General features: G+C 42.8%; 1 protein-coding gene across 20 annotated transcripts in view; it reads right to left on the reverse strand.

The window, feature by feature from the left end:
- FHIT (fragile histidine triad diadenosine triphosphatase) overlaps window positions 1-25857 on the reverse strand; it is a 1095777-nt gene that overhangs the window by 915018 nt on the left and 154902 nt on the right. For 10 of the 20 annotated variants that reach the window (XM_073350964.1, XM_073350941.1, XM_073350945.1 and 7 more), the window contains one exon: window positions 12925-12992. The exons of the other annotated variants lie outside the window; for them this stretch is intronic. The gene's annotated coding sequence lies outside the window, so the exon portion shown is untranslated. The remainder of the gene's footprint in view (window positions 1-12924; window positions 12993-25857) is intronic. 20 annotated transcript variants of the gene reach the window in all.

Below are 25857 nucleotides of genomic sequence, written 5' to 3' on the forward strand. Positions count from 1 at the left end.
AAGTACTCCTTTTCTTTTTGAGAATACAGACTAACACGGCTGCTACTCTGAAACCAGTAACTGGTGCAGTAAGGTTGTATAATGGTTTCTATTCTCATGCCATGTCAGTTCCCCAGCATTTTTCAAAACTTTAATTTTTAATGTGAGTGAGAATTTTTTCAAGCATGTAAAGGTAAGAAATTATAAAGAAAGTCTGAGAAAAAATAGATCAGCAATTTTTTGTTAAGGGGTCAGTGAAAAAAATACAATTTGCTGATTATATTTTAAAAAAATGATTGTGTCTTTATTTGAACATCTCTACAGCAACAAACAGAAGGGATTAAAAATTTAAGTGGGTCTGGACAACAGCGCTTTATTAAAGAAAGTGCCAATGATACTTCTGATGAACATTTATTTAGGCCCTTTGAAAATTACACACATGAGCAATGTGTTTTGTGCAGGGTTTTTGCAAAGCTCTTACTGAAGCTCTTTGTGTTAAGAAAATATCACGGAGGAACAGTTAAGAACTCAAAGTCAGGAAATGCCTCAGTTAAGGTTGCAAACACAACCTTAGTTCTGTTCTCTGTGTAAAACTTCAGCCACCTATGAATGCCAGTACTTCCATTGTGTTTCCTGCGCCCCATAGCCTCCATTGCAGTATAGCCTTCAATACCTTCTCAATGGTTTAGGGTCCCCCCAAAAACTCTCAACTTCAAGACAAAGCTAGGAAAAGGAGGTGAGCTCAATACAGGGTGAGCTCACCTATCATAAAATTACCAAGGTCAGTCTTATCTCCCCTGCTGTGATGAGGCAAAGACAAAGCTGTGGAGAAAAATCAACTTCCCACGCACAGTCTATCACATTAAATCCAGGGGTGGGCAAAATATGGCTCGCAGGCCCGATCTGGCCCATCTAACATTTCTGTCCGGTCTGCCATGACTCTGGCGGCGCAGCAGAGCGCTCAGGTAGACTGCCTGCCTGCCGCGGCTCCATGCTGCTCCCGGAAATGGGTGGCTGCTGCTGGCATGTCTCTGCGTGGCCCTGGCGGGGGGGAAGGAGAGGCTCTGCACGCTGCCCCTGCCCCCAGCACCATCCTCACAGCTCCCATTGGCCAGAAACAGGAAAATGGGAGCTGCGGACACAGCTTACAGGCACGGGGCAGCACATGGAGACCCACTGCCCCACTACCCCCAAGGGGCGCACAAAGACATGCCAGCAGCAGCCGGCCGCAGCCGCTTCCAGGAGCGAAGTGGTAAGCACCTCCCGTCCAGAGCCTGCCCCTCGCACCTCAAACCCCTGCCCCAGGCCAGAACCCCCTCCTGCACCCAAACTCCCTCCCAGACCCGACACCCCTTTCTGCACCCCAATCCCCTACCCCAGCCTGAAGCCCCCTCCTGCACCAAACTCCCTCCCAGACCCTGCACCCCTTTTTGACCCCAATCCCCTGCCCCAGCCTGGAGCTCCCTCCTGCACCAAACTCCCTCCTGCACCAAACTCCCTCCCAGAGCCCACACCCCTCACCCACTCCTGCACCCCCAACACTCTGCACCAGCCCAGAGCTCCCTCCTGCACCCCCTCCTGCAACCCAATGCCCTGACCCCCCTCCTGCACCAAACTCCTCCCAGACCCTGCACCCCAATCCCACTGCCACCTCAACGCTGGAGACTTTCCCCACTGCAGGGAGCTCCTGAACCTTTCCCCACTGCCTCCTCACTGCCAGTCTTCCGTTGGCACGCGTAGCTACACACCACACGATGGATATAGCCTGCTTTTCACTGCAGTGTGTAGCTACACATACTGTACATGCCACCACAAGAGGTATGCAGTGTAGATTCAGCATCAGAGCAGTGCAAAAACTCTCTTGGGGGCGTGGGAGTTTAGCAGGGACTCCCTGAGCCGTGCCGTCTCTCTCCCAGCTTCCAAACTGAAACTGAACTTAAACTCTCTTTGTACAGTCAGCAGGGCCGTCCCCACCAATTATGATGCCCTACACAGCCTGAGTACCTGCTCCCCGCCAGGGGGTGAGGGCTGCACTCAAGGCCTGCAGGGCCAGGGAGGCAGGAGCTGTGGGGGGCCTCTTTGGGGGGCCCCACAGGCCCAGAGCGGCCCGGGGGATTAGCAGGGGGCCTGGCGCCGGTAGCGGGAAGTGGCTTGGAGGAGGGGGAAGGACTGCCCCCCGCCCCCAGCACTCACTGGCAGCGGGAAGCGGAATGATGCGGCTGGGAGCTGGCAGAGTGGAGCGGGCTGTGGCCAGGTTGCTCCGCTTCCTGCCTCTGCAGTGAGTGCGGGGTCAGTGGGGGAAGAGGTGGAATGGGGGCAGGCTGGGGGCAGAGCAGGGGGAAGACTAAGAGGCAGGGTGGAGGGAGTTGTCCTCAGCCCCACACACTCCCTAGAGACGGCCCTGCCCCTTGCAGTGGGCACAGCCCATGTGGGGGCCAGCCAGGGGATAGGGCTGGCCATCAGAGCTGGTGCTGCCGCCTATGCAACACGCAGCTGCCTAGGGCACCATGAAATGTGAGGCAATTTGGTGCCCCAAATTTCATGATGCCCTATGCAAGTGCGTATTTTGCATATGCCTAGGGACGGCCCTGACAGGCCCTCCCGTTGCTGGCATATGAGCAGCCATGTGTCACTGATCCAGCAGACTGCTCATCCAGATCACCCCAGGCAGAAACTGCCTATTGGCCTCAACAGAAATTTCAAGTTCCTTCTGTCCACACCCCTGACTCCAAGCATACTGGGAAATAGGGTCTGTGGACTCTGGCAGCCATCTTAGTTGTAGTTCTTTTGATGAAGCCCCTTAGGCCTTGTCTACACTAAAGGGAAAAGTCAATCTAAACTGCACAATTTGAGTTACGTGAATAGCATAACTCAAATCGATGTAGCTTAGATCTACTTACCGCGGGGTCCACACTACGTGACGTCGACGGGAGACGCTCTCCCATCCACTCCCCTTACTCTTCTCAATCAGGTGGAGTATAGGAGTATAGGAGTGATGGGAGAGTGAGCGTCACCCATTCAGTGATCACCACAGCGTCAATCCTCCGGTAAGTGTAGACAAGCCCTCAGAGGCTCAATCTAAAGATCCAAGAGTTAGCAAACTCCAAGTGGGGTTATAAGTATGAGAGCCATAAATCATCATTTTTTTAATTTTAGGACTATCTCTGTTGCTTTTCTCTAATTACTAAAAGTGAGTAAATTAGTCCACATTTCATTTCCTTAACAGAGCCTCTGCTTCTCTGAAGCTTCCCAGGAAAAGTGACTGAAACAGTAAAAATTACACGGCTTTTTATCTCTCCTGCAAAAACATGACAAGCCATTTTTGCAAGCAAGTTCCCATTTAGGATGAGATCTTGTCAAACAAATTTCAGACCAAATGTACTGTGAAAGAGCTGAGATATTAATCCCCCCAAATCAGGCCTTTTTAATGGAAATTCCAGATCAACCTGAATTACTGCAGTGCTATCAGCAAAATTCTAACACTGTTATTCCATTAACTATAATTTCATGAAACTACAAGGTTGTCATAGTTAACAGAGTGAGAGCTGTGATCAGAACATAACAGCATCATTAAAACATGAAACAACCAAACAGTATTGGCTTTAGACAGGGGCTTGTATGTCGCTACTGATCAGCCATAGCGTTCTCTCAACAGGTATTGTGGATTATAAATTCAAATCCCACATTAGAGACTGAACTCACGATAAATGAGGCCACAGTGCTTAAAATATAATTCCATATAGAAAGGCTGATTAACAAATATTACAGGTGAAAGCCCAGGTAATTCCACACATATAATCTATATTCTGCTACTGCAAGGCATTCTCAGATCATTGGAAACTGTATTACAATATATTTTGCATTTTTAATTACCATGGAAGTGCCCAGATCAATGGGTGGGTGGCTTTTCCTACAATGTGTAAGTAAAAAACATCACCACTTACATAGTAATATGTATTATAGTTCGAGCACGCTCCTATATCAATATAAATTAAATAATTTGTAATGAAAGCCCATAAATAGGATTTAATTAGAGAAATTAAATAATTACCATCTGTTTATTTTAAAATGTAATTTTCCATAAGTTTATACACATGACCCTTAAAACAAACAAGATCTAACTCAGTTCTCTGATATACCATTGTTAACCAAGAGAAACTCCATTAAAGTAAAGCAGGCAGCCAAATTTACACTAGTGGGAGAGAAAAGTATGGCTCACAACCTTTCTCCAATTCACATCCCTATTCTAATTTCCCTTTGCGTTCCATGCTTCCATCCAATCACTACTTCTCCACACAATCTCATTTATCTCCTGCAGCTTCCATTCACTTTGCCCCTTTGTACATGGAAACATCTCCCACATCTTGTCCAAACATCCTGTTTCTTCTCCTTCTTCTTCATCTTGGGTCAGATCAATACAACTACAAAAACAACGAGGAAAACAACTACAAAAACAACTACCGTTACATTCTAAGAGCTTCATTCTGCTTTTCAGTTGGTAAAAAGTATGCAGGCACCTCTTATTGCTGCAGTTCTGAATCCAGGACTAACAAGAACATATTTTATCTACAAATCTCTGCACTCCTGTAGCTCCACCCTGCAGAAAGAGCTAAATGTCCCCACACTGCTCCGTCAGCTCAGAGGGGAGACTACTCCCCCTATACTTGTGAATGGCTGATTATTTTCAAGAGACAAGCATAAATCCCAGAGGGGCACAGGCATCAGCTATTTAAAAGTGGGCAGTGATGGTTAGGTTTCGGTCACAGCCCCATGGCCCCACTGACCTGGCCAGCATAGCAGGATAGACATGCTTGTGGTTCTTTTTTGTGTGTAAAGGGCTCTGCAGATGTAAAGATGTAAATCTCTTACTGAGATTACAAAGTATTTGAACAGGTTGGTCAACTGATTTATGGAGCATTACAGGGAGTCAAGATGTAACAAACACACAGAGCAGCCAGGTATATAGCAAGGGCCAGGGTTGACATGAAGCAAAATACACTGTGGTAGTTGTATTTATTTTGTTTTCTTGACAGAACATCATAAAAAGAATCACAAACCACAAAACTCATAATGACAGGAAAAGGTGTATTTAAAATCTTGCTTGCAGAATAACAACAGGTATACTTACAGCAGGCAAATATTTAGTGCCTTTGACAACAGTTGTTTAAATGACAGCACATATGGGCCCTTAACTGACACCCATCTATAGTTCTGCCTATACGGATGCAAGAGCAATCGTGATTGTTTGCAGCTTACCACTGAACAGCAGCATAGGCATGTAACCTATTCCTCTGGAATACACCATGGTAATATTACCAAACAATTCAATAACAATTTTCAGGAAGTGGTAATAGTCCATACATAATTAATTTGCTTTAGTCTGTAAGTACATATCTCTCTGTAATACTGCATTAAAACTAGCAGTTACTGCAGCTTAAACCAAACAAACTCACATTTTGTTATTCTGTATCAGAGCCAAGGAGTTCTATTTTAGTTCTCCAACTATTATGCTGAGCAGGCTTCATTATGAATGTCTTTTAACGGAGAACTAAACCCCTTAAATCATAATTTAAGCAAGAAGCATACACAATTATATAAAATAGTATTGCAAAATAGTGTTAACATTATAAATGAAGCGAGGCTTCCGAAACTAAGCATTTCTATCCAAAAAGGCCTAATAAATAATTTGTCCAAAATGCTCTTCTTTTGCATTATGAAAAGCCTGCAGCATGTTTTTCACCATTCAATGCCCACAGTAGGTGTATCTGTATGATATCATCCTACTCCTTATGCACACCCTAAAATAGAACTTTGCCAATGAATTATATTGGCTAAAAGCACAAGTTGTACACTTTGCAAACCACGAATGTCAGAAAGAGGAAAAAACGATGGATGCTTTAGAAACTGCCTGTTATCCTTTTAACGGAGGGCCATTCTGACTCTTACTGTCGATAGTTTTGCTGTTGTCATTCATTGTGCCAATAGAAATCACACTGGGAAACTTTAACACATACTCTGGGGCGAAGGGACTGCGCTAGTCTTTATTATGTATGGAAGTGGCTTCTCACAGACTCTAGGTTGTTGTTATTGTTTCTGTTATTTGAAAGTTTGCACATCAGTGCCAGATTCAAGGATGGCAAATGCCAGTGCAAATCACGTCAGAACTATGTGATTATCAATCCCATCCCTGCACGCTCCCATTCTCCATCACAGCTCCAGTTTTCAGACACGTGTCTATGTCTCTACGCCAGCATATGCCTTTAACCCAATTTCCCCTTATCACTTTGTCCTCCTTTGTTCCCACAATTATTCCCCCTCCCCCGCATTTCCTCATCCTCAGCAGCTTCCTTTCATCTGGCTCCTTACCCTTTGCTAACAAACCTGCCCTCAAAAACTCTCTTTCATGATCCTGCCAGCGTGGCTAATGAAGGACCTATCTTCCCTCCTTCCTTCTGCCTCCAAACTTTTCAAATCTGTAACTCTTTTCTCTCTCTTTATTCAGGTTCTTGTACTGGGTCCCACCTCTGAAGTGTCAGATCACTTCCCAAGAGTGCAAACAGCAAAAGTGATATCAATCCCTTCCATTCCTGCTCGCCACCGGTCAGGAAGGCAGGTTTAGTGTCTGGGGTTTTTTTAATATAAATACAAAGTATGAGAATGAAGGTAGTATTGCAGACATCCTGGGCAAAGAGGTCATGTTGCTTTTAGTCTGAATGCAGCAAAGTGAATGGTGACTCTTATTTCATCTAGCAGCAAATTCCATACATGGGTCTTGTTCCCCTGAAGGCTCATGAATTTCCCCTTATTGGTTGACAGTTTCGTTGTTCCCGTGGCAGGGATGGTGTCCCTAGCCTCTGTTTTGCCAGAAGCTGGGAATTGGCAACGGGATGGATCATTTGATGATCATCTGTTCTGTTCATTCCCTCTGGGGCACCTGGCATTGGCTGCTGTCAGAAGACAGGATACTGGGCTGGATGGACCTTTGGTCTGACCCAGTATGGCCATTCTTTTGTTCTTATGTTATATTCTAACAAAGCAGTCGTGGAAGGTCACGTTCTTAGAAACAGGTCTTTTGGGTAGCCAGGGCCAGTCTCGGGACAACAGCCTTAAAATTAACTCTGTGTTAATGGGGAAGCAGTGCAGACAGCAGCTAATCAGGGTTATGTGTTCCCAGGGACCTGTGCTGCTGAGCAAGTGGGCTGCTGTGTTCTGGACCAGCTGGAGTTCTCTCTTGGCACAGGGCTTCACTCCTAAACATAGAGAATCACACTAGTCAAGCCTAGATATTACAGAAGTATAGACCACCATGGCCAAGGCCGTGTGCAGAGAATTGGGTTCAATCTTCTGGCCAGGCTCAGATGGAAGTGAGCATTTTTGTCACTCTGGCTATTTGGATGTCCAGGTGTGTCATAAATATAAAGGGAAGGGTAACCACCTTTCTGTATACAGTGCTATAAAATCCCTCCTGGCCAGAGGCAAAATCCTTTCACCTGTAAAGGGTTAAGAAGCTAAGGTAACCTCTCTGGCACCTGACCCAAAATGACCAATGAGGGGACAAGATACTTTCAAATCTGGAGCGGGGGGAAACAGGCTTTTGTCTGTCTGTGTGATACCTTTGCTAGGAACAGATCAAGGATGCAAGCCTCCAACTCCTGTAAAGATAGTAAGTAATCTAGCTAGAAAATGCATTAGGTTTTCTTTGTTTTGATTTGTAAATTCGCTATGCTGGAGGGAATGTGTATTCCTGTTTTTGTGTTTTTTTGGTAACTTAAGGTTTTGCCTAGAGGGATTCTCTATGTTTGGAATCTGACTGCCTGTGAGATTATCTTCCATTCTAATTTTACAGAGTGTTTCTTGTATCTTTGTTTTGTTCTTCTAATAAAGTTCTGTTTTTTAAGAATCTGACTGGGTTTCTAGGGTCCTAAGAAACCCAAGCTGGTCTGTGCTCAACGTGTTTATTCTCAAGCCTCCCCAATAAAGGGGGTGTAAGGGCTTGGGAGGATTGCTGGGGGACAAGGAACTCCAAGTGGTCCTTTTCCCTGGTTCTTTGTTAACACGCTTGATGGTAGCAGCATACTGTTCAAGAACAAGGCAAAGTTTGTGCCTTGGGAAAGTTTTTAACCTAAGCTGGTAAAAATAAGCTTAGGGGGTCTTTCATGCGAGTCCCCACATCTGTACCCTAGAGTTCAGGGTGGGGAGGGAACCTTGACAAGGTGCAGTGTGGAATCTAAAATGACCCCCAAGAATATGGACCAATTTAACAATCTGAGGGCAGATGCTTTAAATGGAAGGGGCTATTGTGGAGAAAGTTATTCCCAGCAGGAAGCAGAAGAGTGCCTGCATTTGCTGAAGTTGAGTTAAATTTGTCTATGTAATATGTTTCTTGACAAAAATCCTTCCCAGGCATTAGAAAACCAAATCCTGTTGAAAGGATGTGACCCAAGTCAAGAACAAGTATTTAGACCCTTATTTTAGTTAGTTTCAGTTCATTGACTGTACTTTCGGAGAATGAGAAGACTGATAAAGCATCCACTAAAGTCTATCATCTCATCTTGTAGCTGTTCTGTTGTCCATCTTTACTCCTTTTTAGTCTAATTTATTGTGTAGCCCCAGTGATTAAAGGGGAATGAAACAGCGGGGGAGCCTCACAGAATTAACCAGAGAGAAGAGTGAGCACTGCTTACCCAAACGCAGAAGAAAAGAGGAGGAGCTAACCTCTCTTTTTAGCACAGGTTGGGGACATGCGCAACTGCAAAATTCCCTTTAACACCAGTGTAGCACTGTAGGTAAAGGAAACACATTTTTTTACAGTTCATTCTAAACAATATACTGACATACTCAGGACTTGAAGCTTGAGATTTTATTTTCTAAACAAGTACTTTCCACATATGTTCCTTTGGATCAAAAAGTCAACAGACAGCCCCACCCTGAGCAGAGAGGGCAGGGCTGAGGCACATGAAAGATTACCAGAGCAGAGATGTTGGCAAGCACTGCAGTATATACAGAGGAGCCTTAAATGCAAGGACAAGAAGTTTGACCTTGTTGCATAAAGCAATAAACCAGTAAAGCAGAACCACTGAAGTGATTTAAAGGAGGAGGATGCTACATGATCAAAGCAACAGTAAAGAGAGATGACTTTGCCAGCAGTATTTTGATGGTCTGGACTGAAGGTCAAAGATACTTACTGTAACCCTAAAATAATGCTTAATAATTGTCAACATTATACTCAAAGTTCTATGTACAAGTAGACATATGTTCTCAGTCAATAGAAAAACTTTAAAATGAAAAATTGAACCATCTTACAATTTAAATACACTTGTAATATTTCCCAATGCTGTATTCATGTTTGATATCACTTGAAAGGGCTTACTGAACTGAGAAGAGGGACACAAATTCAAAATGACAGAACAAAGTACTGTGCATGGCTCAGTTATGAATGTTTACACTTTTAAAAAAAAGTCATCTTGGTTTGTAAACCGCAGACAGACACTCTAACCAATGGGAGAACACACAAAAGATCTGAATTGTGAAGAGTTAGTCTTCTTCTATTATTTATCTTTCATCAGTTTGTTTGTTTTTTGTTATATCTCACTAAGGCTGTTTTTCTCCCTCTTTTCCATCTTACTTTAATCAGCTAACAGGAAAGTATCTTACATGTAAATTTGAGTTCAACTACTTCCTTCAAACACTTACCAAGGTGGACAGTGGGACACGTCCCTTAACAGCAGGAGGGCCATGATACTCCCCTCTTCCGTCTCTAGGGGTAACTTCCTGGGAAGTGAGTGCATGGATCGTGTGACTGAGAGCTTGTCTATATGAAGTTAGTGAGTAGCAAGCCGGGCTACAAACCTACCTCATATTAGCTTGTTATGCACTGTCCATATGGACCTAGTGCTGCACGCTAGAAATTCCCTAGTGAGCTTTAAGCTACTTCCTTTTCAAAGTGGGGAAATCAAAACGCACTAAGGAACTTTTAGTGTGCACCAGGAGGGTCCACACGGACATATAGCATGTGGGAGGCTAGTGAGAGGTAGATTTACACCCCAACTTGCCATGCATTAACTGTTTGTATAGACAAGCCCTGAGTGAATGGGGAGGGGGTGAATGGGACTGACAAGTGTCATGCCTTGGGTGGCATGCTCACACATTTGAATTCCCACATCACACCTGCCTGCATCTGTGCTGGAATGTCATATATCCTGGTGAGGGGGGAAAAATGAGGCAGCAGTCAAGCCTCAATGTTTCATGTGGATTTCCTCCTCCAGGCAATGGAGGCTGCTGTAGAGCCACAGTCTCTCTTACTCCTCCCCATCCCCTTTTCAGTGCTCCCCTGCTGCCCCACTGAGAGGAAAGACAGACAGTAGCATGAGCCCTGCTGCCATGATAAAGGACTATAGCTGGGGGAGTGAAATGGTGGGGATGGGGGAGCCCAGCAGAGAAGAAGGGAGTTTGTGTGTGAAAGGGAAGTGGAAACCACAACTGGGAAAGAAAGGAATGGAGGAGGAGGCATAAATCACAGTTTCTCCATTAAGGAGGAAGAAGCCCTAGCAGCAGCTCCCTTGCTTCACTCACACCTCTTGCAAAGGGCATCTTATAAGGAGCTTTTCAAAACTTGGCACCTGAGGATGAGTGGAGAGTTGGGGTGAAGGGAGAGATCAATGAATGAATGGGAGCAGTGAGATTCCGGGGAGAGTAGAAAGGTTGGGGGAGGATTTGAATGTTTATAGTGTGAGTGCACATATGAGCAACTGAGATGATTCTGGAGGCCCTGAAGGAGAGACTGAAGTAAGAAAGAAGAGGGGGAGCTTCAAAGAATCATAGAATCATAGAATCATAGAATATCAGGGTTGGAAGGGACCCCAGAAGGTCATCTAGTCCAACCCCCTGCTCAAAGCAGGACCAATTCCCAGTTAAATCATCCCAGCCAGGGCTTTGTCAAGCCTGACCTTAAAAACCTCTAAGGAAGGAGATTCTACCACCTCCCTAGGTAACGCATTCCAGTGTTTCACCACCCTCTTAGTGAAAAAGTTTTTCCTAATATCCAATCTAAACCTCCCCCACTGCAACTTGAGACCATTACTCCTCGTTCTGTCATCTGCTACCATTGAGAACAGTCTAGAGCCATCCTCTTTGGAACCCCCTTTCAGGTAGTTGAAAGCAGCTATCAAATCCCCCCTCATTCTTCTCTTCTGCAGGCTAAACAATCCCAGCTCTCTCAGCCTCTCCTCATAACTCATGTGTTCCAGTCCCCTAATCATTTTTGTTGCCCTTCGCTGGACTCTCTCCAATTTATCCACATCCTTCTTGAAGTGTGGGGCCCAAAACTGGACACAGTACTCCAGATGAGGCCTCACCAATGTCGAATAGAGGGGAACGATCACGTCCCTCGATCTGCTCGCTATGCCCCTACTTATACATCCCAAAATGCCATTGGCCTTCTTGGCAACAAGGGCACACTGCTGACTCATATCCAGCTTCTCGTCCACTGTCACCCCTAGGTCCTTTTCCGCAGAACTGCTGCCTAGCCATTCGGTCCCTAGTCTGTAGCTGTGCATTGGGTTCTTCCGGCCTAAGTGCAGGACCCTGCACTTATCCTTATTGAACCTCATCAGATTCCTTTTGGCCCAATCTTCCAATTGGTCTAGGTCCTTCTGTATCCTATCCCTCCCCTCCAGCGTAACTACCACTCCTCCCAGTTTAGTATCATCCGCAAATTTGCTGAGAGTGCAATCCACACCATCCTCCAGATCATTTATGAAGATATTGAATAAAACCGGCCCCAGGACCGACCCTTGGGGCACTCCACTTGATACCGGCTGCCAACTAGACATGGAGCCATTGATCACTACCCGTTGAGCCCGACAATCTAGCCAGCTTTCTACCCACCTTATAGTGCATTCATCCAGCCCATACTTCCTTAACTTGCTGACAAGAATACTATGGGAGACCGTGTCAAAAGCTTTGCTAAAGTCAAGAAACAATACATCCACTTGTTTCCCTTCATCCACAGAACCAGTAATCTCATCATAAAAGGCGATTAGATTAGTCAGGCATGACCTTCCCTTGGTGAATCCATGCTGGCTGTTCCTGATCACTTTCCTCTCATGCAAGTGCTTCAGGATTGATTCTTTGAGGACCTGCTCCATGATTTTTCCAGGGACTGAGGTGAGGCTGACTGGCCTGTAGTTCCCAGGATCTTCCTTCTTCCCTTCTCTCCCCAGAGAATATGGGGAGGTGAGGGAAGAAGACACAAAAAATGTTGTGCCAGAACAAAGGAGGTGGATAGAGAAGGGACGCAGACAGACGCAAGACTTGAGGAATTGAACTGTTTTGAAGTGGGGAGTTCCTCATGCTGGCTCACTCTGTATTGTGTTTGATGGGTTGGCTTTTCTTTAGAAGATTTTAATTTTTTTGTATTCAGCCCTTACTCTAAGGTACTGAGCTATCTCACAATAAGCTCCTTATAAATAGATTAAATAATAAATTATTCCCTGTACATAAACACATTACCATATTGATTCTTTTCTCTCTGGTAAACTAATTAAGCCGACATCAGGGCAAAGTCTGAAAGTATACTAACTTCTAATTATGCCCCTGTATCCAAATGTTTGACCGGGACCTTAGTCATTATCAGTGGAAATTTCAGAGTGGAAACCTTGGTTATACGAAGAACCTTTGTTTACTTTGTAAACTATTAAAACAAAGGTGATTTATTTTCTTAGGCTATTCCTATCTCAGACAGTAACCTCATTTGGGAAGATTTCTGAAGCAGTCCTGTGTGGGGATTTACTCTTAAATATTCCTGAAAATTATCATTTGTATTATTACTAATTGCCCATAGTACCCAAAGTGTGATAAGTAATTTCCAAATAGAACAGAAAGCACAATCCCTTCCCTGGAAATTCACAGTCTAAAGACACACAAAAGCAATTAACTTGACCTTACCTGCTAAAAGGCGTAACCCCGCTTGACACCTTTAACACAGCTCGTGAAGTCACTTGAGGCCAAATAACCTGAAAAATAGGGAGGTGGTTCGACTTCCAGGAGGCTTTCATAATGTAAACTTAATTCAAGCTCTATAACACAACTTTAAAAAAAAAACCTTCATGATATCAATAACTTTTGTCTGGAGACCACAAACTTGCTGCTATATCGTATACATACAGGTACTAAAATTTATTCCATAATATGAGAGGTTAAATCCTTTGGGTGAAATCCTAGACCCACCGAATTCAATGAGAGTTTTGCCCTTTACTCCAGAAGAGCCAGGATTTCACACACCATATTATAAAATGGACTTAAAAATTGTGACTATCTTCACTAAAGGTTCGATCCACAGAAGGCCTTAGGCACCTAAAATGGCAGGTAGGCACCTATATCCAACATTTAGGTGCCACTGAGATCCTCCAAACCCTTGCTAAGCCACCACCTAACTTACAGGCAACTAAAATCCCTTGATGCCTAAATCTCCATTCCCTATGTTTCAGCCTCTGGGCATGTGCACTGCTGCCTCATTTAGATGCCTGAGCAATTATCTCATGCCCAAGGCCCAGCAGGACCCTTAAAGTAGGTATTCCCTTACAGTGTTTTCCTACCAATCTTGCCTGAGCCAATAGGCATTCTCTGAGCATTCCTACACTCACACGACTCAGCCAGGAGGGGAGGGAGGCAGAGAGCGAGAGGAAGCAGCAGCAGCCCACCATATCATCTTTAGCCCATTGAGAGTTCATCAATGCGCACTAGTGTGCAGCAGAAGGTCCAGACAGTTAGTATGCAGGAGGTTAGCACACTTCACATTCACATCCTGGCTTGCCATGCACTAACTAGCCATGTAGACAAGCCCCGAGAAAGATCCACACCAGAATATCCCATAACCCAGTGCTTAGGGAACTCCCCTGAGACGTGGAAAACCCAAATTCAAAGCTTCAAAACCCTTCTCAACATCAGGCTGGGGAGGGGTTGGGGGTAATTGAACCCTTGTCTCCCACATCACAGGTGAGTGCTCGAACTACTGGCCTAAAGGTTAAAAGAGTGCCTCTTCTCCGCCCCCAGCCATTTCTTGCAAAAAAAACAGTTTAGGCACCTAAGTCCAGGAGAGGGTTCACAGCTGAGACTTTCAAGCAGAGTTAAGTGCCTGACTCCCTGAGAGGAGCAGGGCTTAGGCCATGCCCCTCTGCTCAGTATTTCCTACTTGCTACCTTAGACAGCTCCTTGATCAGCTCACTGCCTTTTGCGGATCCCATTCTTAGGCCTTGTCTACACTACTGCAATAAGTCGACCTAAGTTACACTACTTAGGTCATAGCTTAGGTCAACTTACTGTGGTGTCTGCACTGTGCTGTGGCAACGGGAGGCGCTCTCCCGTCAACTTACCTTAATCTTCTCCTTCTGGTGGAGTACAGGAGTCAATCACAGAGTGCTCTGAGGTTGATTTAGCGGGTCTTCAGTAGACCCGCTAAATCAACCCCTGCTGTATCGATCACAGTAGCATTGATCCCCGGGAAATGTAGACATGGCCTTAGTCGCCTAACTCTTCCATGCACTGTATAGGGAGTCTAGGCATCTAAATTGGGGCTATGAATTCCACTGGATGGCAAGGCACCTAAAAGTAAGGCACTGTAATGGTCAGCATTGCAACACCTCAGTGCCTTTGTGGATCTAGCCCCAACTGTTACTTACACTATTCTAATATTGGAACATTGTAATATCTCAGAATGTTAGCTAAGCCAGTTCCAGTTTTGAAAAATCTGACAGCTTTACTTAGATATTCCATTATTAGATGTCTCATCTGAATAACTGGCTGCACTTAGGTTGTGCATACAGACTATGTGAATATTTAACCACTGCTACTTCTTTTTTTAAATCTTTTATTTAAAAGTGGAAAGACTATTCTACCAAACTATTCATAATCTAGGTTACAGAAGGAAATATATCAACATATAGTAATTGAGAACATTTCTAAACACATCTTAAAGAAGCATGGGATACAGAAATTAAGCAAAATATCCTATGTTGTGCCAAATGATAGAGATATTGTGGACTATAGAAAAGCTACTGGTCCTCATCTATCCAATTTCACTACTATAGCAAATGCCAAATAAAAGCGATACCTTCAAGAAATCCCATCTTTGTGTAGATATGCTTTGGGCATTAAGTGTGAGCTGTTTAATGGTCACTCAATGCCATAAAAAAATTATCTATCTAAATCAAATCCCATTACACAAATTCTCCTTCTTTCTTTATTTCTTCCTTTTTTGTTACTAGGCAGTCAAGGGAGCTAGCTAGCTCATTCACTCAGGGTAGAGAAAGAACTGATGAGATGTGGGGTCCTTAGGATTCTCATTGGAAATTTTTCTCTCCCAGCAGGTGCAGAATGGTATAAGCTCCCACCCCTACTCCTCCTGCCAACTGTCTGGATTGCCATATGTGAAACACACAGAACTACTATTTTCAGTCTTTTAAAAAAAAATGGAGGGGATAAAATTTGGTCTGCTCAGCAGAGTTTTGGTAGAGGTTGTTTTGTTTTGGTTTTTTTTCGTTTAAAGCCACCTTCCATTAAAAAAAAAATCACAAAATAGCAGTAATAGAAAATAACTAGTATAAATCCATCAAAGGAAAAGTAAAGTAAGCAACATTAGGAAGAAAAGGGCAATGGTAGAGTTACATTTTAAGAATTTGAAAATTAACATCTTAAAATGTTGTGTGTCTGTTTATTCAAATAAGCATTTGATTTTATAAAACAGAGCTAGCAAATGATTAATTCAGAGGGTTTTTTAAATTGGTTATTATGTTAATGAGCTGACTCCTGGTAGGGGCTTTCCAAATGCCCGGAGGGACAGAGTCTTCCTTACGAAAAACACAAAGTAAAGACTGTTCAATTGGTCAAGCTTTAAAAATCAGCTACAGTTCAGCTGTAGTGAAAGGTATATGGATTTTTATCATGTGAACAACAAAAAGTATATTCCTTTCAGTTTTAAATAGCAGATTTGATCCATGGTTGTACTCTCCCTACACTCACAGAACTGGTGCTTAGATCAATAGAAGAGCCACACATGTAAGGACAGAAGGATAATAAAGATCAGCAATTGCAGGGTGAGAGCCTCAGAAACAATTTAGGGACAAGAAGATTTACTGGCCACTTGTGACAAGAGCTGAGAGCAACATAGTAAATAATCATAATTCCTTTTACTGGAAAATAAAATGGCTAAGGGGCAAACTGTGACTGTCTCTGTGCAGGTGCGTCATCACACCGTGCCCACTCACAAGGCTATGCCCTATGAGAGCAGGGTGTCCTAACACAGATGGCAGCACTGAACACCTGAGAGGGGCATGGCCTTAGCCCTGCCCTGCCCACTGTATGTCTGCTCCAGTTGGGAGACACAGTCTGCTCTTCTATGTAAGGTGCAGGAAAGAGCCACTGGTAAGATAACAGAGCAAGTGGAGGTAAGGCTGTCCTATGCAGGTAAAATGCTTCCTTCTACCAGGACTCAGGTAGTGCAGTTCCACACTGCTCTCATCATGGATCTCATCCTGCCTAGCAGCCTTAACCTGAAGTTCATTTAAAAAAATGTATAATTTAGATGAATGAAATTAAAGACTTCCACAATTTTTAAGAGAAGCCTTTTAAGTTCAATGATTTGCTATGAAAAAAACATTAATGGTGCCAGAGGAAGTATTATATGCTATTATTAGATGAACAATAAATACATTTTTAAAAAATTATCTTAAATGGAAATATAGCAACAGATTTGAAGAAACCACACAAGACTTCCTTCAGAATGAACACTTCATGTAACAGTCAACAGAAAGCAGCTCCTCCAGTTTGTGTAGGCCATCAGTAAAAGCAATCTAACATATAACAAGACAAAATCTTTCTTCTGAATAGGAAGAGTGTTTAAATCAATTAGCTTTAGTAGGCAAAATATAATAACCGAGTTCAGGAATGGACTCTTTTTACTTTTGTCTTGAAATCTAACTGGATTCTCATGCTAAACTCCACAAGCTGCTCTTTAACAGGTTTAACTAATTTACTAGTTGCCTGAATTTTGAATTTTATCTTAACACAGTATTTAACTTTATCTTTTAAGCATGCAAAATATTTCAGCATCCATGCTAAGTATTTAATATATTAATATCAGAAGCCTTTTTCCCAGGAATTCTATTTAAAGGATCACCTGTCATATTAAATGCGAGTTCCTGTGTGAAATGACACAGCAAAAGTGATAACCCGTATGAATTATAACTAAACCAATGGAAGATTGTTGTTCTATGTTTTATTGCTTTTGATATTTCTTTAGCAATCATCATTGCAGTCTGTCTCAACAATTCCCTGTGCACTGACATTCACAATAATGTGTTTTCATCACAAAGTTAGGCACTGTCATTAGATTTAGCAAAAGGCTATATTTTGCAGTTCCCAACCATTTTTCACACCTCACTGCTTCATTGGGATGGGAATGCAACAGTTTTTACATCTGTCATCTTTAGTTATAGTTACATGAATACAAGCATTAATAACAGATTACTGGAAATTTATAGAGAGATGGTTAAGTAGATACGTTCTTGTTATCCAACATTGTTGTGGGGTTAGGAAAGAAGGACATGTCATAGTCTACTGATGCGGCAGAGCAGATTTGTCAACCACAACTTAATCCTCTGTAAAGCTTACTGCAGGGGGGAGGAGTGGTGTCCCTCAGAGATTGACAAGGAGGGACCACAACCCGCTCCTTGGTTTGCAGAGCCAGGAAGGCTGCGCCCGCCCTGCCGGAAGCTGAGGGGCGGGACAAGAACGGAAGTATAAAAGGTGGGCCCTGCAGCTCAGTTGGGCTGGAGCTGCTGAGGGAGACAGACCCATCCTGCTTGCTGCTGGAGCCCAAAGAGAACCCCAGCCATACCTAGGACTTGCCAGAGCTGCCAGTCAACCAAGACACCAAGGAGCTGCTGGGACTACCACTGGCAACCTACCCTGGGGAGACGGAGGACACCCACAGAACAGCAGTACCACGCAAAGGGGACATAGGAAGTAGCCCAGGATACCCGACGCTTTGTTGCTCTGACTTGACTGCAGACCAAAGCCCCATAACCGTTTGGTGCCCTGCCCTGCCTGAGAGCCTGGGCTCATAGACTCAGTACAGCTCAGTCCAGCCTGAGGGGCCTCAGCTTTAAAGACAGCTAATTTTCACCTGATTGAGCACCATGACAAGAGCGTGACCGTGAGGAGGCATGGCCTCCCTCAGATATTGACAAGGAAGGACAGCCACGCACGCTTACACTTACAAAACACATATTTATTCAGTTTCATTATTTCATATCTACTTAATTCATATTTCCTTTTGATTTCTTACAATCACTCAACACAAAATACATTGGTTGTCAATGGTTGGGATGCTTAGAGTTATAAGCAGCAACGGTGCTTAACGAATGCTTTGGCCTACAACTTTTCAAATTCATCAAGTGATATAAAGATGCACAAGCTTTTTTTCACTCTACACAGAAAGCAATTCTCTATTACCGAACCTTTGTATTAAAGACACAACATAGGTGAAGCCACCAAACCAGTAAATACTTTCACTGCAGTTTAATTCTCTCAAGGGAAACAAAAAAGTAGCTTGGAGAATATAATGATTTGTAGGTCACTGAGAAATGGGCACTCTGGGGACAGATTAAGCACAGATCAGCTTTCAATGAAAGAATGCCATGCAAAGGAGCAAATTTGACTCTCTCTTCCTCTGAATATACTTCTTTGTCACCACCTTAGCATCCCTTTCTGAGGTCACGGAAGATCCTGAAAAGCAGTCCCAAAATATGATAATGTAAAAGGACATTCATATTAAAGAATAGTTGACCCAAGCCAAATAAAAACAAACTATATTCCAAAAAAATAAAAGATTTATAAAGTTTATTTCTTACATAAGGTTTGTAGACATGGATTAGAATCACCTGCTTTGGCTTGGGCACAGAAAAATCTAACAGTTCTCCAGCAGGTGCAGAACTAAGGCCTTGCCTTGACAGACAAGTCTGTGTCTTGGCTATAAAACTGTATCAAGGAGGAAAATCTATTACAAAGAGTGGCAGCTGTAACTGAGATAGGAAATGGCTTTTTAATTTTGGAATTCAGTTCAAGTGCAAGACTGAAATCATCCTTTCCAAAACCTCACTAACATGTCAGATTTTTTAAACAAAGTCATGTCTCTGTTTTTGCTGTACTTGATCAGAAGAACAATTAGTTTAAACAGATTAATACATCAAAAGATTTCCGCTATTATTGCTAAAGTTCTTCCAAAGAAATGGAAAAAAAGTCACAGAAGACACATGAATAATACATTTTTCAAATGTTGTTTTAAGGTTTTTAAATCTCAACCAATTACGTACCAATTGGTAGAGAGTGAAAAGTATTTGTGAAGTTCTCATAGATCTGAAACACCTGATCATCTGCCAGTGTCACTGGAGAGTGCTACTTCGGAGAAGACTGCAGTTGGGTAACACTGCCCTCATCAGCAGGTGTCACTGCTATCTACTCTAATTCCAAGTGTTCAAAAGAACAAAAGAAGATTTTGACCTGCTGAGAAAAAAGGCATGGCAAACTTAACATCAAACTAAGAACATACCTTTGATGTCTACCTGATAGCTGTAGTTCTGTTTGCTCTGCAGCAGCAATGCAGACTCTCATAATGAAAGAAAGGATCATCATTTAGGCTACTTACTAAGTAATAAGGCCATTAAACCAAGACTGAACAGACTTGACTGAAAATGGGTTTAGCAGTATGAATCTAAATCACCTGAAAGATCAGTACAGTTCTATTACATTGTACATATACCTGGAAGAGGATCATGAGCAATGACTGCTTCCTTTTTTAACTCATCCTTCATTTCAGCCTTACAAAAAGAATGAACGGAGAAGCGGAGTGGGTGGCAGAGGGACACACTTTTCACAAAGCACTCTCTGCTGAGGTGATGGAGGCGGAGGCTTCCCTCCTCCAGGATCAGATGCCAGCCCACACAATGACAGGGATCAGTGAGCTGAGGAGGGAAGCCTCAGTCAGCCCAATGACCAGCAGTGTTGGGCTCCACCGACTGCTACTCCAGCAGTGGGTTCCCACTAAGCCCACCCACCCAACAAAGGTGAACTGTGCAGGGGGTAAGGGGAGGTCTAATCATCTCAGCAAGGGCCTTGTGTGAAGTGGTAACACAGCCCACACAGAGCCTCCTGCTTCAGTAGATTCTGGTGCCCACTGCTGTTCCCCAAGGAACAGCAATAGTCAGCCCCCTTCTCCTCTACCTTCTCTTCCCCAGCCACCACAATAGCAGCAGTGGCATTCTCACTCCCAGCCAGGCTGAAACATTATAAACCCAGGGTTGTGAGTTCAATCCTTGAGCGGGCCCTTTAGGGAAGAGGCAAATATTGGGGATTGGCCCTGCTTTGAGCAGGGTGTTGGACTAGATGACCTCCTGAGGTCCCTTCCAACCCTGATATTCTATGATTCTATGATTACACACATCTTGCATCTGGCAGCTCTGTCTGCATACTTGGGGTCCACAGGAATGGCCTGTGATTGCAGCTCACAGCCAGCAGAGGCCATCAGCTCTCTGTGGCACAGAGCCAGCAACCAAAGAGCTGCTGTCTCCCTGCTCACCCTGTGGGATCTCAGCAGCTGGGAGATGCTGGCAACTCTGCTGTGTCTAGCGGTTAATCCAGCCCTGCCATCTGGTGGAACGGGAAGAGCCTTAGTGCAATGTTGGTGGTGAAAAGTGGTGCCAGTTGGTGCTTGGTGAGACCCAGCTCTCAGGACCATGTGTTAAGTAAAAAACAAGGGGATATTACTTCGACATAGTGTCAGACAGGTTCAGTCTCCCAGCTGGATGGGGGACTCTAGCTTTGTGGCACCCCAGCTTGGCTCCTGAGCAGCTGCTTCCTTCCATCCAGCGGGAGAACTGCAGACCACCAGGAGATGCACTCTAGGCAGTATCAACAGTTAGTCTCCTTTAGGTAGGATCCTTATGGCCCTGGATGAAAACAACAACAGCCCCACACACACACACCATGGAAGGACTCTGACCATGGGGACTTCACCTAGAAGACTGTGGAGGCCAGAGAAATATGGCTAGAACCACACCGGATAGAGTGATGTAGGGTGTCACTCTAGCCATGTCTTGATGACTGTGTGCATGTTGAGGAACATGCTATAGGCAGGGGGAAACTTGACGGAGGAGTGACACGGGGAAGCTCAAGGAACCTCAGATTGCAGAGGAATGGAGGCAGAGATGATGGGCTTGATAGGGAGAATTTACTGATTTGAGAGGGAGGAGGAGCAAGGAATTGAAAGTTGTGGTGACAAGGGAATGCAAACAAGGCGATGCGTATTCATTTAATATGCAACTTAGGACACTGTATAATTTGCATAAATTATCCAGCTTTCCAAATTCCTGCAACCTGTGATTTGTATCACATGATACATTTACAAATATTTGAGTCCCCTGCTTTCTGGGGGTTTTTCCTGTTAAAGCATTATATAATTTGCCAATCTACCAAACAGATAACTATTAACAGGGATCAGGGCCTTATCCAACTTCCATTAAAGTCAACAGAAATAGTCCCATGGACCTCACTGGCAGTTGGATTTGTTTCTTTGTCACTAGCACTGTCACTACCCCAAATACAGCATCCTTATTCGAAGTCTTTGATCTGAGACCCTTCCTTCAGGAAACAAGCATTTAATCACTTCCAGTATTGATACCTCTGGACGTTCACTACAGCCCACCTACTGACTATATCTTAAAGCAATCCAGTTTAGTTCTGCATAAAAACATGTTAACCCATTCAAAGGGAATAGCTGAACAATTTATTTTACAGAGACAAGGGATTTGAGAGACAACTCAGGGTATAGATCAGATATATAAATGGCATCTTTACAATTTAGGAAAGAAAACACAAGCTAGCAAAGTTTATTGGCTAATTAAATTCAGTACACTATAGCATTAAATTCTTAGTCACGTTTACTAGACATACCAGGAGCAGTACAACAGTAACCACATCTGTTCCAGTATCAGCACAGTAGTGATACTATATCAAACACACTGAATTAATCTTTCAGTAACAGATAAGAATTATTTTAATAAATAATTCACCAAATGGGTTTAACAAATATATTTCTAAGTATCCTACATTTCCCTACAAGCACTAGACACACCAAACCATAGCCTCTATTGATAGTGATAGAATTTACATGCTGAGGCTGTAACCCTGAATTTAATACTAAATTTGCAAACAGGGAACTGTGTGTTTTTATATCCTTATGTCCTATTTACTTTGAATAGCCATAATTCGTAGATTAAGGACTATGCATTGCGTGTCTTAAATAGAATGGACCAAATTCCAAAGTCCTTAGTTAGACACTGATCCTGCAAATATTTTAGCATGTGGTTAATTTTAAGTATATGGATATTCCTCTAGTTAAGCAGGTGTATAAGTGTTTGCAGGATTGGAACTATTAGTTTATACTCAGGCATTCTCACACTGAAACCATGACGGAGTAAAAACCGATCCAGGACCGTGGAGTCTGGCCCTGTGCGTATATTGTCTTACTAGCTTAATTTTCTTTTTACTTAGTATTGTTGACATTATTTTTAGGGTGAACAATGCTCTTAGTATGTTTTACATTTTTGCTTCTCGACATAAAGTGAAACTGACTGATTTGAATCAACGGCAGTTTTTATTTGCCTTTTAAAACAGTGTTAAAACCAAAGCAGAAGATGGAAAATGAAAGATTAACCTGAAATATAGAGACTTTGGGGGACAGGGAGGGAAAGGTAGATGGAGAAACCTGAGATTCATAATGATGAGTGGGGAATGTAAACCATGGTAATTCCGGGAGTGATTTATTTCATCACATTCTCACATTGCCTTATTATATACAATGGGTCCACTATTTCTTATACACATAAGGGTATGGTGCCTCTTATTTGATAAAATTACTGTCTTGTTTAGAATTCCAGCATCAGAACAACTCAATTTTTCTTCACACCTTTCATAAGCTGTTCATGACAATGCTCTGCTCAGATAAGAGGTGCCCTCTACCACAGATATACATTTATTTTAAAATTACTCATCTATTCACAAGGAAAAGCTCCAATGATGTATGTGTGTGTGTTCGTTGTGAGTTCTTTTTTAAATTCAGGAATAAAATGTGTTCTCCTTTCTATTTTCAGGCATTTTTTTCTGGCAAGTATATACCTGTTTACTCCTTTATATCTTTGGAAAAAAATGAAATATCTTTAGGGATATGCTGCCAAGAAGTTGAGAATCTCAAAGGCTACATTAATCAAGTAAGATCTGTGCTTTCAACACTTCACAACTTTCACACTGCAAAAAATGTCAAGAAAGAATAAAAAAATGCATTCTTCTCAGGAATCTTGAAGCCTGTTAAGGGATATTTGTAAGAAAAATCTACAAAAGATTATGTTCACAGATAAAACACTTTCCCCATGTCACACTGTCTCAAAGAACAAAATGGTCCCTGGCAGTCTGACTTGGTGGTCAGCTGTCAAAGTGAAATTTAATTTAGCAATAACAATAGACAAGGGATGTCAGTATAAGTACTTGATAAAAAATCTGAAGAACTTGCTGAATGAAATGGCCTTAATGTAAATTGCATCCACAATAAAATCTAAATCTGACAAACCAAACTACAGAAATACTGCACTGCAGATGAATTATGAAAACTATAATATAGTTTTCCTTTTAAACAAAAATCTTTCTTTCCTCTCTCTTATCATTGTCAAAGGTACTACTCCCTTTAAAAAAAAAATGCCCAACTGTCTAGTTGGTCTTAAGCATTTGATAACTTCCCCCCAGACAACAGCTGCCTTGTCACTGGTCTGCATAGCACAGAAAATTACTAAATGAGCCTTCACTTAGAGAATCTCCCATAATTTGTTGGATTCTACTTAATATTTTTCTATTCAATTACAGTTCAGTAACTAAAAGCTAAATACATTTCAGAATTGGTAGCCCAGCTGCCTCTCCAGCTTTAGGGAGCATTTCAATTACATTTTTAGGAAAACAATCATTTTGGCATTGACTGCAGATTAGCAATTTATGCATTTTGTCTGAGGAATATGGCTCTTAGATAGCTCATATCTTCTCTGCGTGCCTCACTGGTCCCTCTTCCTCAGGCTACATGAGCACTGGCAAAGCATGCATGGCCCTGTTGTGCTTTAAAGCAACACATGAAAAACTCTCAGCTCTAAAACTATGCGTTACAAGGGATGTGTACACATCTCAACACCCTAAGACCTCAAAAGCCATTAGATTTCATAGGCAGAAAAGGATCTCCTGTCCACTACCAATAATTTAACCAAAGATGTTTCTGGAGGTATTAGAATAGCTCCAGTCAAGTGATAAATGAGTGACTAGTATTATCAAGCCATTAGCGAAGTCCAATGAAAAAATAAAAAAAGCAGTGCATGTCAGTTAATATTTCAGACAGCAGGGCAAGATACAGCATTTTACATAGGTATTTCTTAAGGAAATAAAAAATCCACTGTAGCAGGATGGTAGACTGGAGAGGACCCAATTTAATTTATTTCAGCTGTTATGCTGAAAGGTGTTAATGGCTGCCAGCAAGCATGTCTTTGATCTGAAGGCAATAACAAACCTCATTAAAGTTGATGGGCATGATAGCCATCCTTTATTCAGGCTAAACAGAAGAACCAATTAAGCTCCTCTGGAATAAAAGAGCTAAAACAATAGAAGCCACCACGGAAGGCATTGGGCTACAAGGGAAGGCCTGAGCAAGAATTAACTCAGAGAGAATAAGAGGGCTTCTCCTAGGGACTGAATGCATATGCTGATTGGTTGCAGCTATGTTTGTCTGTCTGGGTTTCAAAGGCAAAAACCAACCTGAGAGCAATGAGAAAGCCAGTGAAGCAGTTATGAGCATGGCCCTGAGAGGAAGCACAAACAGAGCTCTGTGGGGCACAGGACTGCATGGGAAGGCAGGCTTGGAAATTGGGAGCAAGAAAGCTGCCTGCTATTGTTTGTTCCTACTGTTTTCAGGGAACCAAATTATTGTATACATTCTTTGTAAATAAACAGGATTGCAGCAAATAAATGCCTGACTCACATCATCAATTTTTCCTCCTAAAAGGAAACAACCCAATACGGTCTCATATATTGGCTAGCCTCTCTGTCTAAGAAGCAACAATATGAAGGCTAAGTTCAGGATGCTGTCAGAGATTGTTTGCACTACAAATGCTTTAACGGTATAGCTATACCAGCAAAGCCCCCGAGCGTAGACTCAGCTTATGCCAACTGAAGGAGGTATTTTGTTAACATAGTAACACAACCTTCCCAAATCCCATTTTAAAGATAAGCTGACAAAAGCACTCTTCTGACTGCATAGCTGTGTCTACACTGGGGGATTTGCTAGAAACGCTATGTCCATTAAGGGGTGTGTTTTTTTCTCACCTCTGACTGACAAACAACAAATGCCAACTATGCCAATAAAGCTTTGGAATATAGATCTGGCCTCAGGTTTCCATAATAGAAGGATGTTTTTAAAAGTGAGTCCCTCAAGCTCCATGTGAGGAAAATCCATTCTGGTCCCCTCTGCTGCTGGAGGGAGACAGGGGCTGAAAAACAGATTGCCTTAGAAAGCTTAAATCTTTACACTGGTGAAAAACAGCTTCTTGGCTAATCAGACCCTAAAAAGGAACTTCACAGTAGGTGATCAACAGGTAGATGTTAATCTAGTTGATGAGAATTATCAGAAAGGATTGGAGAGGCTATTGAGGCAGGGGGATAATTGAGCTTGTCAAACACACTTCCCTTTCAATTAAACGAAAGATAACACTCACATACAGCTTTCCATTCTCATTTCTG

This window comes from Lepidochelys kempii, chromosome 7 (genome assembly GCF_965140265.1).
Source record: "Lepidochelys kempii isolate rLepKem1 chromosome 7, rLepKem1.hap2, whole genome shotgun sequence".
In the NCBI taxonomy this organism is placed as follows: domain Eukaryota; kingdom Metazoa; phylum Chordata; order Testudines; family Cheloniidae; genus Lepidochelys; species Lepidochelys kempii.